General features: G+C 46.2%; 1 long non-coding RNA gene across 1 annotated transcript; it reads right to left on the minus strand.

The window, feature by feature from the left end:
• Positions 1 to 1,948: 1,948 nt before the first annotated feature.
• LOC125079068 (uncharacterized) lies at positions 1,949 to 4,076 on the minus strand. The gene is made up of 3 exons (XR_007121036.1): positions 3,677 to 4,076; positions 2,956 to 2,995; positions 1,949 to 2,126 (listed from the first exon to the last, which is right to left on the minus strand). It is a non-coding gene; the product is annotated as an uncharacterized LOC125079068 (long non-coding RNA).
• Between the last annotated feature and the right edge of the window lie 6,581 nt (positions 4,077 to 10,657).

Below are 10,657 nucleotides of genomic sequence, written 5' to 3' on the forward strand. Positions count from 1 at the left end.
GTTGGCCCTGATCCTTGGATTAGTGTAGCCCCAAGGCTACTGCCCAGCGCTCCCCCTTCAGGGAACTCTGGCCCCTCCACCCTGCCCCTGGTCTCAGCATCCCCCAGCAGCTGCACTGAAAGGTCCTTCTTAGGCTTCCACGACCTCTGCAAGAAGATTATACCTGTAAATCCCCACAGCCAGCAGCCCAGGGTGGGGGAAGGGAGGAGAGGGAGGGGCTAGCCTCTCTCCCCAGGGCCTTCCCTGGGCCGTCCTCTTCCAAGTATGGATGAAGAAAACACTCCGCTAGTTGAGCCAACACAGCTGGATTTTTTCCAAAGAAATTTTATTTTATTTTTTTTTTAAAGATTTTATTTATTTGTCATAGAGAGAGAAGCGAGAGTGAGCACAGGCAGAGTGGCAGGCAGAGGCAGAGGGAGAAGCAGGCTCGCTGCCAAGCAAGGAGCCCGATGTGGGACTCGATCCCAGGACGCTGGGATCATGACCTGAGCCGAAGGCAGCTGCTTAACCAACTGAGCCACCCAGGCGTCCCCCAAAGTAATTTTAATAGTAATGAAGTGAAAGCACAAGGAAAATACACAGAGCCGGCCTAGAAATGGGTGTGTTGTCAGAGCTTGGTCCTCCGAACTCAAAGGGGGCCACTATATGCTAAATAGCGGGGCCAAGGGAACCGGGGGAATAGGGAAGGAGAAGTGGGTTTTCATTTGGGTAACGAGGGGGCTGAGTCTCGACACTTTTAGGAGAGGGGGACTCCGGTAAAGGACTTATGTGCTAGGGGAAAAGGGGCTGGAAGGCGGCAGAAGTCCTCAAAATTCCGGGGGGGGGGCGCTACTCTTCCCATTCCTGAGAAGTGATAATTGAAGCGGAAGATTGGAGGTAGTGAATGGATGGGACTCCGCGCCAGGAAGGAGGAGGCGTCTCTGCAGAGGGAGCCCGAGTACGGCGAGCAGAAGGGACAGCCTCTTAGGAATCCCTATCCCGGGAAGGTTTAAAAGCTGCGGTGCCCTAGCGACGCCGGGGAAGTGGAGCGGTTACCATGGCGACGAGGAGCACACATCGGAAATAAATAAATAAGCCGCCCGACTGCAGCAGCCGCGCCCCCGCGGGACCGGAGCGCGGGGGAGGGGGCCCCACGGGCCCGGGTCTCCGCAGTCTGCGCGTCCCCGCCATTGGCGGAGCCGGGGGGGGGGGGGTCACCCCCCCGGGGGGGGGCGAATGGTACAGTCCTCCGCCTGCGCCCCTGCCCCGGCCCGCAGCGAGCGAGCGCAGAGCCCAGCGCAGCCGCTGCCGCCGCCGCGGAGCCCGGAGCCGAGCTGAGAGGCTGCGATGGAGGGAGTCAGCAGCCACCGGACCCTGTCCTACAGCCGCTGGAGCTACGACAGGTAGGGCGGCCGCCTGCAGAGTGGGCTCCCCACGGCCCTCCGCGTGGCCCTGCGTGGGCGCCCTCCCCCGGGCGCACCCCGGCGGGAGAAGCGGCGCTGGCAGCGAGCAGACCCCCGGGCGTCCGGGCGGTGGGAACCCGGAGCCGCGGATATCCGAAGCCGGGATGGGAGAGCTGCCCCCCACCCCCATCCCAGTCCCGCTGCCCTGCGGTGGCCCGCTCCCAGCGCCGCAACAGCTCGAGGGAGCGTGGAGGGGCGGCCGGGCCCTCCGCGCAGTGGGGCGAGGAGGGACTCCCGCGGTGCGGGGAGTGGCGCCGCTCGCCGCCGGGACCTGCGGGTCGTCGGCCGCCTGCTCGGAGGAGCGGGAGGGCAGCCGGGGGCCGGCTGTCGGGGCGCGCGCCGGGTTGCCAGGCTCCCTGCCCGCCCCTCGAGGACCCAGAGAGGCTGCCGGCGTGGGCGGCTGGGCGCCGAGCTCCCCACGCACTCGTCCTGCAGGGAGCAATCATCCTTCCAGGTGAAATGAGAAAAATGAGGACAAGGGAATGAGTTGGTCGTCAAGCGGAGATTTATTCTGAGATTTTTGTCCTTTCTGCCTATTTTTGGTGTGTTAAATGTCACTTCGCTTTTTAAAATGAAGCCATGATGATAGTAGATAGGTTTTTGTTACTGTTGTTTTCAAAGTTCATAACCCCATGAGGATCTCTAGAGTTAAATATTCCGATCCATGGCCCTAAATGGTGAGAGCTGGAAGAAAAACTTCATAAACTGGGCTGCTCTCCCCTCCCTCAAGTCCTGCTTCTGGCGCGCTCCTTCCCTTCACTCTGCTGAAAACCTTGCTGCATCTATGACAGCCGGTCTTTTAGGTCTTTCCAGAGATTCAGAGGAACAGGTGTCCCTCCTGCCCCAGCTGCATTCCCTTAGAACCCTATTAACTCTCTCCCAATTGATCCCATCTTTTTGCTTTTTCATCTTTCCCTCTACTGTAGATCTCTCAGCCTGTAAACCTACTCAAGCTTGTCAGCCTTCCTCCTCAAGACGAATGCAGCTGGTCCACCCCTTTGTTTGCTTTCAGCGCCTTCTTAGGGGTGAAATGTGGTCTGAACTGGTTGATTCTGTTTCCTCCTGAACCCTGCACTGCATGATCCTAGCTATCTGCTTGCTGCCCACTGCCCAATTCCAGTGATAGTGCCGTTTTGAAAAGTAGTGTTTCCTATGGATGGGAACTCTAAAATGATCCAAGTATTAAACTTAAAATAACAAATCCTCCAACCTTGTGTTTAGATCCCAAGCCACACATTCATTCGCTTATTCAACCAGTATGTATTGACGGCAAACTCTGTGGGGGGCCCTGGAGATAAAAAGACACAATTCCTTCCCCCAGACGAGCTCACAGTCTAGATTCTAGCAGAAATCAGTGGTGGCATATGCTGAAGGCTTAATACATACATGGGAGGTAAACTTTAAGTTGAGATAATTCTATATAACTAAACTTTTCCCCTACAAAAACAAACAAAACCAGCAAGACTCTGGAATTAGACAGCCTGGGTTCAAATTCTGACTCCACCTAACTCACCTGGAGCAAGTCACTTTCCTTCTCTAGGCTTTGGTTTTTTCTGTGAAATGGAAAGGATTAGAAAGATTAGATGAGGTAACATAGTAATAAGTGGTACCCATAGCTGTTTTATTCATAAATATTGTAAAAGTCTCTGGGAGCATAGAGGCTTAGTTTGAAAATCTTTGTTCTCTTTTTTAGCTTCCTAAATCAAGACCTTTCCTGGGGTTCTGTCCTCAGCACGCTTTTCTTTTCACCCTGACAGTCTCAGCACCTGGAGAGTCATGGGAAGAAAGTTGCTTCCCTGGCCTATGTCCAAACTAACTGAATCTGAATCTCCGGACATGGAACTCTGGAGTCAAGATTTGCATAATCCTTCCCAGATGACTTGGCTAGGGCTGGTTCGGCTTTTTCTCTGGAAGCATTGGTCTATATCACCCACCTCCGTTCTCTAGTTAGTACTTAGTTTTTAAAAATTTTTAAGAATTGAATTATTTAAAAATTGTACAGTCCTCAATAAACCTTAAAATATTATATAAGCAACTCATGTATATAGTACCCAGGTATTAAAAGTAAAATACTGTGATCCTGCTGCCCCCATCCCCACCTGGTAGAAGCAAACTGTTGACAATTAACACTTTCTGACCCTGTTCTCTGGCTTCTGCCCCTACCACATTTATGAACCCAGGAAACCACTGTCTTTCATGTCCCGATAGAAGCTGACCTCTCTGCATTATATTACTTGTTCTTTTCATCTGTTTCCGCCTTTGCTTCTCAGGCCATATATGTATCAGTTATCTATTACCATGTAGCAAATCACTCTTAAATTTAATGGCTTAAAATACGAGTTGTTGTGGCTAGCTCAAAATTCTGTGGATCAGCAATCTGGGCTGGGCTCAGCTGGGCAGTTTTTGTGGTCTGGTCCAGGTGTGGCTTCTCTTGGTGGCACTTGCTGATGCGTGTGGTGCTTCAGCTGTGAGGGTTAGCACATCTGGAGCCTCTCTCCAGGGAGAAAGAGAGGGAGAGAGATGCTCTCTCATCTTCCTGTAGGCTAGCCCAGGTTTGTTCACATGCTGGTAGAAGATTCCCAGTGAGAAAGCAGAAGCTACAACATCTCTTGAGGCCTAGGAGTGGGACGTGCACATCACTCTGCCACATTGTATTGGTCAAAGAAAGTCAAAATGTCAGCCCACATTCAGTAGAGGGCAATAAGTTTCAGCTTTTGAAGGGAAGAGCTGTAAAGAATTTGTGGCCATTTTTACAATCTACCCCAATATGCGGCCTACATCTCTTTAATTGCTCACTCTTCTTGGTCCCCCCTGTCCCAACGTGAGCACATGCCAAAATTCCCCTCTCTTCCATTCTATTCTGTTCCATTCTATTCTCGGGCTATATACCCTGGTCCCATTTATCACCCAGTTTAAAATAGAAATCCATATCTTCGACTCCAATCTTTTTGCTGAGCCTGAACCACACGTCTCTAAATGCTTGTGGACATCAGGTATATGTTCCACCAACACCTGAACTCAACAGATTCAAAGCCAGACCCTTCACCGATAATGCTGTATTCTCTGTTCAATATCCTTCTAGCCAAATGAACTCAAAACTTTGACAGTGGCCTTGAACTCTCCAGGTCTAACCATTCCATCTGTCTCTTCTTATCTATATCCCTGATTGTTATGAAGATACAATGAAACAATTTTCGAAAGATGACCAGCATGCAGTATGTACCCTCAAGTCCATGCGTTCTCAGGAGCTTGGCACTTGGTTAACCTTCTTGCCTTCATTCGCTCCAGTCATGATCCTGGACATTTCAGGGCTTATGTACATTACCAGCTAGCACTCTTCACTCACAATTTCTGGACCTTTGCCATTCTAGAAACTTCTGTTTGGTTGTTCACAGGATACATTCCTAGATGTTGGCCCCCGAGACTGCCTCACTTTTGAAATCTTACATGCTAATATCCCAATCTCTGGCCTTCTGCACCTCCCTCATACATTCTTCCCACCACATTATCGAGTCATCTGGTGCCTTCATGTCTGCATTTTCTCCTGCCAGCCTTTTCCTGGGCTTTCTTCTTCCTTTCCCAGCCTGGACCACATGGGAGATCGTGACTCACGCACTACCATCACTTTCTGTCTCCTTGCACATGCTCGCCGCAAGTCCAGCCCTGCGTGGACCAGCGATAGAACCCCCACCTCTTTGGTCATTGTGGCATCAGAACGCTGCCGCAACATCTGCATGGCCTTGCTGACTGTCCCCACAGTTCAGGGGATTCCTTTCCAGCTGTGCTGTCAGCTGTCTTTCCCTTCTCCCTGCTTAGCTTCACTCCCCTCCCACCCCAGCAGCTCTTCTGCCTCATACTCAAGGCCCCTCTAACTGGACCCGATTCCACACCCCCAAGCCCAAAACCTCCTTTGTGAAAGATGATCACATCGGGTTGGATCTTCTGTAACTTCCTGACTCCACATCACTGCCGCGTCCCCTCTGTCACTCCCTTTTGAGGGACTTTTTCGTCATTTCCAATTCTTTCTTAATATAAGTAATTCCATGATAAACATCCTTATATGCGTAATATTTTCCCCTCATGTTGGATTATTTGATTAGCAAGAACTGCTTGAAGACGGGTTGCTGGTGTCAGGTTTGGGTGATTGTTGCCAGATGATCCTCCGGGAGGAGTGAACTGACGTGTGTTCTCACGGTCCCAGGCTCTCACTGCGTTGTTTCATGGTGATCTCTTTGTTTTGAGTGTGGCCCCCCCAGACTCTGAGACGATGTACATAACTGCTTGCAACTTGGGTTTCAGAGTCACAGTGACATGATATTGAAGCCCAGCTCCCTCAATAATTGGTTTTGTGACTTTTGACAAGCGACTTAACTTCCACCTACAAAAAGATAATAAGAATAGTAGCTGCCTTTGAAGGTAGTCATCTGTTCACTCAAAATGGTTTTTTTTTTTTTTTTTTTTGGTCACCAAAAAAAATTTTTTTGTCACAAAAAATTTCTTCACAAAAATAAATATATATTTTTTTTCACAAAAATAAATATATATATTTTTTTGAGCCCCTCCTGAATGGCAGAGAAAGTTATAGGTGCTGGAGACGGAGCAGTGAACAAAACAAACTCTCTAGTCCCACAACTCTTACTGTCTCGTGCGGGGAGATAGACACGGACAAAAATGTGCATATGACCTGTCATTGCTAAGTGATATCTAACATATCTAATATGCTAACTGCAAAGAAGAAAAATAGAGCTGAGCAAAAGGGAGAGAATATGACTATGTGGAGGTTGGGATGGGGGTGAATATGTTGTGTTATATGTGTGTGTGTGTGTGTGTGTGTGTGTGTATATATATATATATATATATATATATATATATATGAAATTGTCTGGTTGGGGAAACTCTGATAAGGTGATATTTCAGCAGAGATATATAAAAAGCAAGGGAGTGAGTGGGGAAGAATGTTCCACAGAAGGGGAACAGCAGGTGAAAATGTCCTAAGGTAAGAGCATACTTAGTGTATTTCAGTACACCAAGGAAGCCAGTGTGTCCCTTTGTAATACTTCCTTCCTGCTCCTCCACTAACCCCTATCCCCCTTCTGTCCTCAGGGAACCATTGATCTGATTTGCATATTCTAGAATTTTGTATAGTTGGGATCATTCAGTGTGTACTTTTTTTTTTTTTTTTTTGGTCTGGCTTTTTTTTTTTTTTTTTTAAGATTTTATTTATTTTATTTGACAGAGAGAAATCACAAGTAGGCAGAGAGGCAGGCAGAGAGAGAGAGGAGGAAGCAGGCTCCCCGCCGAGCAGAAAGCCCGATGTGGGGCTTAAACCCAGGACCTGGGATCATGACCTGAGCCGAAGGCAGCGGCTTAACCCACTGAGCCACCCAGGCACCCCTGGTCTGGCTTTTTTAATGCAACTGTAGTTATTTTGATATTTCTCCATGTTTCATGACTCAGGAGTTCATTTCTTATTTTTGCTTAGTAGTATTCCATTATGTGGAGATGCCATTGTTTGCTTAGCCATTCCTCTGTCATAGACACTTGGGTGGTTTCCACTTTTTGGCTATTACAATTATATATAACTTTTGTGATTGTTTATGTACAGGACATAAGTTTTTTAAAATTTCTCTTTGGTGAATACCTATGAATGGGCTGGCTGGATCACTTGGTTGGCATACATTGGGTTTGTTGGTTGGTTGGTTTGTTTTGGGGGGGAGGTATACGTTTAACTTTTTAAAAACTGCACCTTTTCCTAAGTGGTTGGACCATTTTGCATTACCTTGAGCGGTGTATAAGAGTTCTAATTCCTCTATATCCTTGGGACGTGTTGGTATGGTCGGTCTTCTAAATTTTGGCCATCTAATAATTATGTAGTAGAGATGGGTTATTTTGAGTTTATTTGCATTTCTTTTTTTTTTTTTAAGATTTTATTTATTTGTTTGACAGAGAGAGATCACAAGTAGATGGAGAGGCAGGGAGAGAGAGAGGGAAGCAGGCTTCCTGCTGAGCAGAGAGCCCGATGTGGGACTCGATCCCAGGACCCCGAGATCATGACCTGAGCCGAAGGCAGTGGCTTAACCCACTGAGCCACCCAGGCGCCCTTATTTGCATTTCTTTAGTGATTAATGATATTGAGCATAATTTCATGTGCTTATTTGCCATCCATGCTTCTTTTGGGGGAAAGTATCTGTTAAAATCTTTTCCCATTTGTTATTGGGTGATTTGTGTCCTTACTATTGAGTTTTGAGAATTCTTTGCATATTCTAGATGTATATCCTTTATCAAATATGTGACCTGCAAATATTTTCTCCAAATCTGTGACTTTCTTTTTAGTCTCATATATCTTGAAGAGCAGAATTCTTGCTCTCTGCAGCCCAATTTGCCAATGTATTCTCTTTTTTTTATATTCAGTTATTCAGCATTTAGTACATCATAAGTTTTTGATGTAGTGTTCAGTGATTTCATTAGCTGTGTGTAACACCAGTGCTCATCCCAACATGTACTCTCGTTAATGCCCGTCACCCAGTTACCCCTTCTCTCCACCCACCTCCCTTCTGTAATCCTCAGTTTATTTCCTGGAGTCCAGAGTCTCTCATGGTTCATCTCCCTCTCTGATTTCTTCCCATTCAATTTTCCCTCCCTTCCCCTGTGGTCCTCCATGCTATTGTGTTCCACATATGAGTGAAACCATATGATAACTGTCTTTCTCTGCTTCCTTACTTCACTCAGCATAATCCCCTCCAGTTCCATCCATGTCGATGGAAGTGGTAGGTATTCATCCTTTCTGAAGGCTGAGTAATATTCCCTTGTATATATGTACCACATCTTCTTTATCCATTCGTCTGTTGAAGGACATCTTGGCTCCTTCCACAGTTTGACTATTGTGGACATTGCTATGAAAATTGGGGTTCATGTGCCCCTTCTTTTCACTACATCTGTATCTTTGGGGTATGGATCGTTCTTCTAGTGTCTTATCTAAGAAATCATGGGCTAATGCAAGGCAACAGAAGTTTTCTTCTAGGAATTTTCTAATTTTAGGTTTAACATTTTAGGTCTGTGCTTCATTTTGACTCAACTTTTGTACATGGAATGAGGTTCATTGAAAAAAAGAAAGCTATCTAATTGTTCCAGCACTACTTGTTGAAAAGACTTTACTTTTTTTTCACCTTTATCAAAAACCAGTTGTCATCGTATTTATTTTTCTACTTTCTGTTCTGTTCCATTGATCTATTTGCTTACCTTGATGTCAATACCACACTATCTGGATGACTAGCTTTGTAAAGGGTCTTGAAATCAGGTAGTTTCGGACCTTCAACTTTGTGGTTATTATTGTTGTTCCTTCCACTTCTTCTTGTTCTTCCTCTTCCTCCTCCTCCCCCTCTCCCTCCCCCTCCTCCTCCTTTCCTCCTCCTCCTTCTTCTTTTTCCTTTTTCTTCCTCCTTCTCCTTCTCCCCCAAACCAGAAGACCCATTTATTACCCTAGAGTTGTGAAGATCATTGCAGTAACTGCAGTGTTTATTGTCCTGCCCAGGGTCCATCCCCAATCCTCAAGCTACTTGGCAAATAAAATCAAAAGGTTGCTTGGTGAGTGTGGTTTCAAAGCAAGACCAAAGGAATGACTTGGAGAGTCATTCACCCAAGCCCTGGAGAAAGCAGGACGGTCCTCTTCTTCAAAGCTGTTTGGCTATTCTGGGTCCTTGTTAATTTCACATTCCTTTTACAAAGATATTTTCAAGGGGGCCTGGGTGGCTCAGTGGGTTAAAGCCTCTGCCTTTGGCTCAGGTCATGATCCCAGGGTCATGGGATCGAGCCATGGGATCATGACCTGCATCAGGCTCTCTGCTCAGCAGGGAGCCTGCTTCTTCGTCTCTCTCTGCCTGCTGCTCTGCCTACTTGTGATCTCTGTCAAATAAATAAATACAATCTTTTAAAAAAATAAAAATAAATTTAAAAAATACCAAAGGTATTTTCAAGCTCTGCAAAACAAAACCAAAGCCTGCTGGGATTTTAATTAGGTTTGTGTTGAATCTGTAGATCAGTTTGGAGAGAGTTGACTCTTGGTAATGTTGGGCTTTCCACCTATAAACGTGATATATCTTTCTGTTTATTTAGATCACCTTTCATTTCTCTCAGGCATATTTTGTAGTTTTCAGAGTATAAGTCTTTTACCTCTTTCATAAGATTTATCCTGAAGTATTGAATATTTTTCAATGATAATGTAAATAGTATATTTTCATTCAATTTCCAGTAGTTAATTGTTAGTGTATAGCAGTATGTTTTGTGTTTTTTTACTTCTTTTGTGTTTTCCTTACTTCTCAGTGTGCAGTTCAGTGGCATCAAGTACATTCGCAATGCCGTGTAACCATCACCACTATTTCCAAATCTGGTTCATCATTCCAAACGCTTTGTACATAGTAAGAAATAACTCCTCACTGGCCCCTCTCCCCAGCCCCTGGTAACCTCTAATTTCCTTTCTGTCTTTATAAAGTGCCTGTTCTAGATATTACATGTGAGTGGAATCATACAGTGTTTTTTTTTTTTTTAAGATTTTATTTATTAGAGAGAGAGGAGAGCGAGCGAGCACAGGCAGACAGAATGGTAGGCAGAGGCAGAGGGAGAAGCAGGCTCCCCGCCAAGCAAGGAGCCCGATGTGGGACTCGATCCCAGGACGCTGGGATCATGACCTGAGCCGAAGGCAGCTGCTTAACCAACTGAGCCACCCAGGCGTCCCATACATACAGTGTTTTTTCTTTTGTGTCTTGCCACCTCACCTAAATGTGAAGTCTTCAAGGTGTCTCCATGCTGTAAAGTACATGGATACATCATTCCCTTCTTGACCAAATAACATTGCTCTGGATGCCTACACCACATATTGTTTCTGCTTCACTCTGTTGGTGGACACTCGGGTTGTTTTCATCTTTTGGCCATTGTGAAAATGGCTCAGCGAATGCTGATGTACAAGTATGTGTTCCAGTCACTGTTTTCAACTCTTTTGGGTGTATAATAGGAGTGAAATTGCTGGATCATATATGAATTCCATATTTAGCTTTTGGAGGAACCACCCAACTGGTTTTGTTTGTTTGGTTTTTTTTTAGATTTTATTTATGTATTTGAGAGAGAAAGAGAGTAAGAGAGAGATCATGAGAAGGAGGGAGGGTAGAGGGAGAAGCAGACCTCCCCGCTCCCCGCTGAGCAGGGACCCCGAAGCGGGGGGC

This window comes from Lutra lutra, chromosome 10, assembly GCF_902655055.1.
Source record: "Lutra lutra chromosome 10, mLutLut1.2, whole genome shotgun sequence".
Lineage (NCBI taxonomy): Eukaryota > Metazoa > Chordata > Mammalia > Carnivora > Mustelidae > Lutra > Lutra lutra.